Source organism: Cucumis melo, chromosome 11, assembly GCF_025177605.1.
Source record: "Cucumis melo cultivar AY chromosome 11, USDA_Cmelo_AY_1.0, whole genome shotgun sequence".
In the NCBI taxonomy this organism is placed as follows: Eukaryota; Viridiplantae; Streptophyta; class Magnoliopsida; order Cucurbitales; family Cucurbitaceae; genus Cucumis; species Cucumis melo.
This window is the reverse complement of record NC_066867.1, coordinates 26,488,242-26,496,544: the sequence shown is the minus strand read 5'-3', so window position 1 is coordinate 26,496,544 and position 8,303 is coordinate 26,488,242. Positions and strand designations below refer to the sequence as shown.

The following is an 8,303-nucleotide window of genomic DNA, read 5'->3' as shown; positions in this document are numbered from 1 at the left end:
GCAACGTCGTCAGCTTCATCGTGTTCGTCCGCTGCGGCTTCCTACCATTTAGGGTCTCCTCTCGGTTTCAAACACTCGGACGCCGCCGTGCGTCCTTCGTCCGACCGTGTCCGCCGTCAAATCGTCGCCCTCCGCCGCGTGGAAGCAAGGCCAGTCGTTGGACTCCACCCAGCCGTAACGCATCTCCGTCATCGAACGCCCGAAGGTTTGTTGTTGTGGTTGCCCGATTTCAAGCCGACCCGACCCGAGAACCCGTTTCCAGTCCGACCCGTGTTTCAAGCTGCAAGCCGCAAGCCGAGCCGCGAGCCAAGCCGCGAGCCGAGCCGCGAGCCGAGTTGAGCCGAGCCGCGAGTCAAGTTGAGCCGAGCCGCGATCCAAGTTGAGCCGAGCCGCGAGCCGAGTTGAGCCGAGCCGCGAGCCGTGTTGAGCCGAGCCGCGAGCCAAGTTGAGCCGAGCCATAAGCCGAGCTGTGAGCCGAGGCCAAGCCGAGCCGAGCCGTGAGCCAAGGCCGAGCCGAGCCGAGCCGAGGGTGAGCCAAGTCGAGCCGAGCCACCTAAGTCATATTTTCCTCCCTCCACTTCGGGTCACGGTGAGTCTTCGGTAAGGATTATTTTGATGGATTTCCTAATGTTGCTACGTCCGATTCGAGTTGAATATTGGAATAAGATTTGGTCTTATCTTTCATCTCTTAAAGGTATTAGGGAGTTGACGTTTAAGTTCTCGGGTTCTGCGGCAGGCTTATTTGGAGATAGCTTTCCTTTCCTTGGGTAAGTCAACGGATGTTGCTTAGGACCATATAAAATGACTCCTACTAGTATCATCGATTAAAACCCTTGTGTTTTCGTTCAGGTGGATCCGTTGAGCGTGGACTCGATCGAGGGGCATAACCGAATTTCAGGTAAGGGTCTTCCTACTACTGGACCTCGGATCGAGGCTGGAAACGTAGTAATCCACAGGGGATTACACGTTAGTAACTGTACCGAACAAATGTATGTGTGTTTGACTTTTAAGTATTGTTGCTATACTCTTGTCTGATGTAAAGGTAATGCGACCGCTAGTTGTAGCTTGTGTGCTATTGGGTGTAAGGAGTTGCTTGCGGATAGACCCCGATGCTGGATGTTCGGTATAGTGTGGTTATGTTGATAGGCTACGTTGTAAATTGGAATTGTATGTCGATGGACCTTGAAGTTTACGGTTAGGTACGTGGTCATTGGTCTGGACATTGATCATGGAGTTGGTCGGGGAAGGACGGTGGGTCCGATTTGATTGATTAATTGATTGGGTCTAGGGGTTACCATAATGGTGTGCGAATTGAAAACGCGTATAGCAACTGAGGTGTAGTTGTTTGAACCTATACTATCTGACCGGCAAAGCCTATGGTGAAATTGTAATATGAGTGTTGATTGGGGTATGACTGTGGTAGACGGTTTAGTATGGACTAAGGGGTAACTGTTGTTCCCTAACGGGCCCAGTAGTGGGTCCCTTACTGGGTATGTTTATACTCACCCTTTTCTCTTCTTAAACTTTTCAGGTAAGGGCACAGCGAGGGGCAGACCCACGAGAGGCAAGAAGGACGCGTGAAGGCCATATGGACGCGTCTGGTTTTCTTATTGCTTCCCCTATGTAATTTTTCAGAATATTTGGTTTGTGATTTTGAACTGATGACTTGAGTTTTTATTTGAAACTTTTGTGACTGTGATTTAAAATAAGGCCCGACACTGTTTTCTTTTTGTAATATTTCTAACGTTTTAAGAAATCGTAACCGGTCCGTTATAAATTTTATGTTGTGTGGTCGAGTTTTGGTATTGAGTAGTGACCTCAGCTTAGTCCGGAAAGTTGGGTCGTTACACTATATACTTTTGAGATTTTTATCAAAGAATAATATGAAATTCATTTTTTAAAGTATTAACATCACAAAAGTGTTAGCCACTTTCATCCTCAAACTTACATGTACAAATGCAAAAAAAAATCTCTAAATTTGGCCAAATCTGTTGTAGCAACGATGACCAATTCTCAAGTTGAAAACTAATATTTGTCTTGCTACGAGTGCAACGAGAAGGCCGTGGGCGATAATGAGAATGCTAAAAGTAATTTGGCCATTAGAGATTCCAATGGTGTCGATATGACAACTTATGGCATCATGACAGTGGTCGACGACGGTTAAGATAGCTTTAAATAGCCATCAAAAGATTCATCATTATTGCTTCCAAAAGAATGAGAGGACATTAAATGTTGTATGTAGTATTATTTTAGTTATATCTAATCTTCTCCCGTTGTCCTCATTTAATGAGAGGTATTATGATATGAAAGGGCAGTCTCCACTAACTTAGAGAAATTCGTCCACTTAGCAATTGTTGTAACTAGGGTACGTATTTCAAAACATAACCCTCTTTCAAACCTTCGGCACCTGTCACTCTCAGAAGCAACAATAACATCAGCATACCGTGAAAGCTCAGTATACTTCCTCTCATACTCAACCACTGAAAGTGATCCTTGTTTCAACCCCAGAAATTCATCCCTCTTGGCTTCGCAGTATATGCTGGGATAATACTTATCTTCGAATATGCATCTAAAAGTCTACCAGTCTAAAGCACATGCATCACTGCGCCTTGCTAATATAGATTTCCATCATCCTTCAGCCTCTTTTTGCAACAAAAATGTGGCCAATCTAACCTTTCGCTCCTCAGGACAATTCATCGCATCAAAACACTTTTCAAGCATATTCAACCTGTTCTCTGCATCAACTGGATCTGTGGAACCCTAAAACACTGTAGCCCCTAACTTCTTCAGTCGTTTAATTCCATATGCATTTTCTGGATCACTAGGCTCTGCTCTCTCTGGCCTTCCTATCTCATGTGCAGTTCTCATAAACTGCTCGTTTCCAGCCCCACCTCGAACTCTTAGGGTACTAGATTCCCCTAAAGATGGACATTGGATAGGACCTTGCATCTCGTCCTGATTCTGTCGACGTCGTCTACTAGTACGTGTTGGCATGACTCCTATAATATGTCAAACATTAGACATACTATAAATACTTAACCCAAATGCATGATACTAAATGTCTACTCACATATTAATAATAATTGGACTCACTTCTACCCTTACCTAGACCATACTCCACTAGTTCCCTTTAAGCTAACTTGACTTTCAATTATTTACTTTTCAGTTTCTTCTTAGAGCTAACTGCTCTACCTTAACTCCCATGGAGAAAACTGCTCTGATACCAAGTTGTCACACCCCCTCTCGGACTACCTGCTACCTTAGACCGAAAGATGGCGTGAAGCCGACGAACAACGCTTTTCTATACCTGTATCTGTCGACTTTGCTTAAAACTTTCATGTGATGAACTTGTCAATCTAGTATATAAACTATTATACATGCAACAAAACAAAGCGGATCCTAGGCTAGTAAAAAACATACATGAAGTGTACCTCAAAATTTACCGATTTCACTAGTAAACCTAAAGACACCTTAATCAAAATATAACCAACAAAATTTAGACAACTACACCTCCTAAAGCTTATACAAACTGTGGAGTATCTATAACATACAAGGGTGTATATACATCATAACACAACAGACTCTATGCCCAACTCAAAACACGTACTGGCAGTCGATAACGGAGCTTCCGCAGACTAAGGCAGTCTATCAGGCACCCGAAACTCGATCTCTGCCTAGAAAATGGGTACAACATTTTGGAAAGGGTGAGCTATGAAGCTCAGTGAGTGACTCAATTTAAAACTATGAATTTAAAGATAAGAGCACGTGAAAACTTTACACATATAAATCTGTTTATACAAGTTGTAAATGTAAACATGTAGTGGTAAGAATAGCTTCCTCAAATACTCAGCATGTTCGTCATTGAAATCTAGCAAGGCATATCAAGTATATCGAAGCATTTTAACTAACATGACAAATCTACGTTGTGTAGGGTACATCCAGTACAACAACGTTTACAAGCTCTACGATGTAGTGGGGCCCACCCAACACTTCGATCATCTTTGTCGTAGTGGGTCCCGCCCAGCACTCACGACAACATCGTTGTTACGGAGTACACTCAATGTCAACAATGGAATCTAACCAGTGTGCACACGGTAATCTCTAGCCTCAGGCTCAAGATCTCAGTCATGTAGTTAATAAAAATTTTATAAATCATCTAAAAATATTAAAACATGCCTGCTTATAAATTTTACACAAAGCTCGATATTTACTCAGCTCTTTTGTGGAAAACTATAGTTCTTAAAACAAAACTTCTTACTAATTCATGCTTTGCTTAAAACATTGTGCTTTAAATACGTTCCAAACATTTAATATCTACGTGCTAGCATAAATTTCTTTAAGAAATCTAGTCTCCAAATGTATACTTGAAAATAGTCATGAAATTCAAATACCTTTCATGGCTTCGTAAATAAACATTTATCGCATTCAATCATAATAACAGTTATGGAAAATATTTCAAAGTTGGTTTTGTCACTCACCGTCTTGGGCTAGATCCTCGGTCTATAAGCTCGGTTTAATTCTTCTCGGCCTGCCAACAACCCAACCGAGTATTAGAACTCTAAACATTCTGGTTTTCAAAAGATATACATAACATGTCGCACCAAAGATGACGCTCATGAAAACAAAGCTTAAGAAATAAAATCCTATTTCAACAACTATCTGAAATTTCCAGATTTCTAACATAAACTTCAAATGACTATAACTTTCTCAATACTTAACCAAAATGAGTGTTCTTTATATCAAAATATTCATTTTGAGATCCTCTAAACCTTACCTGATAACATGTAAATCTGATTCCCTGTGAATAAACTTAGATAACCCTCGAAACAGAACAACTTCCAGAATTTAACTGATTTTTAGTCGTTTTTGGTTCACGATTTCTTCATGAAAGTTGTAGAAAATTGAATAAGCTTTCCAACCATACTAAATATAGTTTTGAACTCCACCGGTACACTCTGAAATACAAGAAAAACCAGAGACCTCCTTATTTCAAGTGAAAACCAACTGCCCTGTTTTCTTCATCAAAAAGCACCCAATGAATATCCGAATTTGCTCCAACTTTCGTCATAATATTTGTTTGAATATGAGTTAACTTTCAGTAAATGTAAATCTCACCTCTTAATTCCTTTTGAAGAGTTCAAACTGAATTAAAAACTAGTGATGTGCAGAATGAACCAAGATTCAGCCATGGATACACTTTGCTTCAGTTCTCCTCCTCTTCTTCAACCTCAAAATTCTAGTAAAATTCCTCTTCTTCTTCCAAACTCTCTCTTAAATGTTCTCTGCAAATTGAAGAAGGAAAAGAATGGAAGTTGGATGAGAATTTGTCTTCAAAATGCTTGGTGGGGAAGGAAGAGAAGAAGAAGAAGAAAAGATAAAATGAAATTTTCTTCTCTTTTTTCTTTTCTTTTTATCCTTTCTTTTCTTTAATTTATTTAATATACATATATATATATTTACACTTAATTTCCATTTTCTTTTTTTTCCACATTTAAAGAAATTAAACCAAGAAAATATCGGGTTTACAACTTACCTTCCCCTTAGAAAATTTCGTCCTGGAAATTTAGAATGTCCTTAACGAAAAAGTATCGGGTATCTCGTTTTCATTTGATCTTCCGATTCTCAAGTTGCCTCATCCACTCCATGATGTCTCCACAAAACCTTTATGAGTGGAATCGTTTTGTTTCTAAAAACTTGTTCCTTTCTGTCGAGAACCTGAACTGGTTCTTCAACATAACTCAAATCTTCTTTTAATTCAACTGGTTGCTCATGCAACACATGTATGGATCTGGTATATATTTTCTTAACATGGATACATGGAAAACATCATGTATTCGTGCAAGTTCTATTGGCAACTCAAGTCTATACGCTCCTGGTCCCACTCGTTCCGTTATCTGATATGACCCAATATATCTAGGACTTAACTTACCTTTTCTTCCGAAACGAAAACACCTCGCCATGGAGATAATTTCAAGAAAACTTGATCTCCAACTTGGAATTCTAGGTTTCTTCGTCGCTTATCCGCATAACTTTTCTGTCGATCTTGGGCTATCCTCAGATTTTCTCTGATCAACTTAATATTGTTTGTCGCAATCTGAACCAACTCAGGACCTACTAACTTCCGCTCTCCCACTTCATTCCAGCACACAAGAGTTCTGCATGGTCTCCCGTATAAGGCTTCATATGGTGCCATAGCGATGCTAGACTGATAGCTATTATTATAAGCAAACTCCATAAGTGGCAAGTGGGTATCCCAACTTCCTTTAAGTTGAAGGACACATGCTCTCAAGATGTCCTCTAAAGTTTGGATGGTCCTCTCGGACTGACCATCTGTTTGGGGATGAAATGATGTACTAAACTTTAGCCCTGTTCCCATTGCTTTCTGTAAACTAGGCCAAAATTTAGAAGTAAACCTCGGATCCTTATCTGAAACTATGGACACTGGTACTCCATACTGACTCACAATCTTATCAACATATAATCTTGCTAGCTGGTCTAATGTAGATGTCGCTTTAATCGGTATAAATCATACCGTCTTGGTGAGTCTGTCTACTATTACCCATATACCATCATGTTCACTGGATGTACGAGGTAATCCAAATAGAAAATCCATAGTAATATGCTCCCATTTCCACTCTGGCACTGGCAAAGGATTAAGAAATCCTCCTGGCCTCTGTCTTACTGGTTTAACCTGTTGACAAATCAAACATCTATCAACATATTCAGCTATCTCTTGCTTCATTCCAAGCCACCAATAAGTCTTCTTTAAAGTTCTGTACATCTTGGTGCTACCTGGATGCATAGCGTAAGCTGAACTATGAGCTTCTTCTAGAATAGCATTCTTAAGCTCACTAATATTCGGAACACATAATCTTCCCTGGCTAACAATGGCTCCATCTGTTCTCAACTCAAACTCCACCTCTAAGCCTTTCTTGGATTTCTCAAGCTTCTTCTGTAAATTACTGTCTTCTGACTGTCTTCTTACAATCTCAGTTACTAGAGAAGACCGACCTGAAATTGAGCTAAGATTCTTTCTGAATCCTCCGTAGTTACTACTGCCTTGGAACCTCTTAACTCATTCAACAAAGCTAATCGAATACCACACAAGGCACTCTTCGGAAGTCTTGACTTCCTACTTAATGCATCCGCTACTACGTTGGCCTTACCTGGATGATACTCTATAGTATAATCATAATTTTTAATCAGTTCTAGCCATCGCCTTTGTCTTATATTTAGCTCCTTCTGATCGAAAATATACTTCAGACTTTTATGACCTGTGAAAATATGGTACTTTTCCCTGAACAAATAGTGTCTCCAGATTTTTAGTGCTAAAACAACTGCTGCTAGCTCAAGATCATGGGTAGGGTAATTACACTCATGCTCCTTCAACTACCTTGAAGCATAAGCTATTACATTCCCATCTTGCATAAGCACACAACCTAATCCTAGCCTTGAAGCATCACAATAAATCACATAGTCCTTCCCTGTTACAGGAAGTGCCAAAATAGGTACTATGACTAGTCTTTTCTTCAATTCCTGAAAACTTTGCTCGCATTTATCTGACCACTCAAACTTAGCATTCTTCCTTGTCAAAGCGGTAAAAGGCAATGCCAATCGAGAGAAATCCTCAATAAAACGCCTATAGTATCCTTTGAAACTAAAGCAACTACGTACTTCTGTCGCACTAGTTGGTCTTTCCCAATTGACAATCGCTTCTACTTTTTGTGGATCGACACTAACTCCTTTTGCTGAAACTATATGTCCCAAAAATACTACTTGTTCCAACCAGAACTCACATTTGCTGAACTTAGCGTACAACTGTTTATCATGTAGAGTCTGTAGAACAATCCTTAGATGTTCCTCATGGGATTCTCTGTCAACCGAGTAAACTAATATATCATCAGTGAACACAATCACAAACTGATATAAATACTGATGGAAGATCTTGTTCATGAGATCCATGAAAACCGCTGGCGCATTCGTTAAACCGAATGACATAACTCGAAACTCATAATTCCCATAGCTCGTTCTAAATGCTATCTTAGCAATATCTGATTCTCTAACCTTCAACTGGTCGTATCCTAACCTTAAGTCAATCTTAGAGAACAACGTTGCTCCCCTTAGTTGATCAAATTAGTCATCGATGCGTGGTAAAGGATACTTGTTACGTATTGTAACCTTGTTTAACTGTCTATAGTCAATACATAATCTGAGGGTACCATCTTTCTTTTTCATAAATAGCACTGGTGCTCCCCACGGCGAAACACTAGGCCTGATGTATCCCTTGTCAACTAATTCTTGTA

At 40.0% G+C, this 8,303-nt stretch overlaps 1 long non-coding RNA gene across 1 annotated transcript; it reads right to left on the bottom strand.

The window, feature by feature from the left end:
- Positions 1 to 1,943: 1,943 nt before the first annotated feature.
- Positions 1,944 to 5,333, bottom strand: LOC127151692 (uncharacterized). The gene is made up of 4 exons (XR_007824799.1): positions 5,116 to 5,333; positions 4,775 to 5,009; positions 4,479 to 4,528; positions 1,944 to 2,999 (listed from the first exon to the last, which is right to left on the bottom strand). It is a non-coding gene; the product is annotated as an uncharacterized LOC127151692 (long non-coding RNA).
- Positions 5,334 to 8,303: the final 2,970 nt, after the last annotated feature.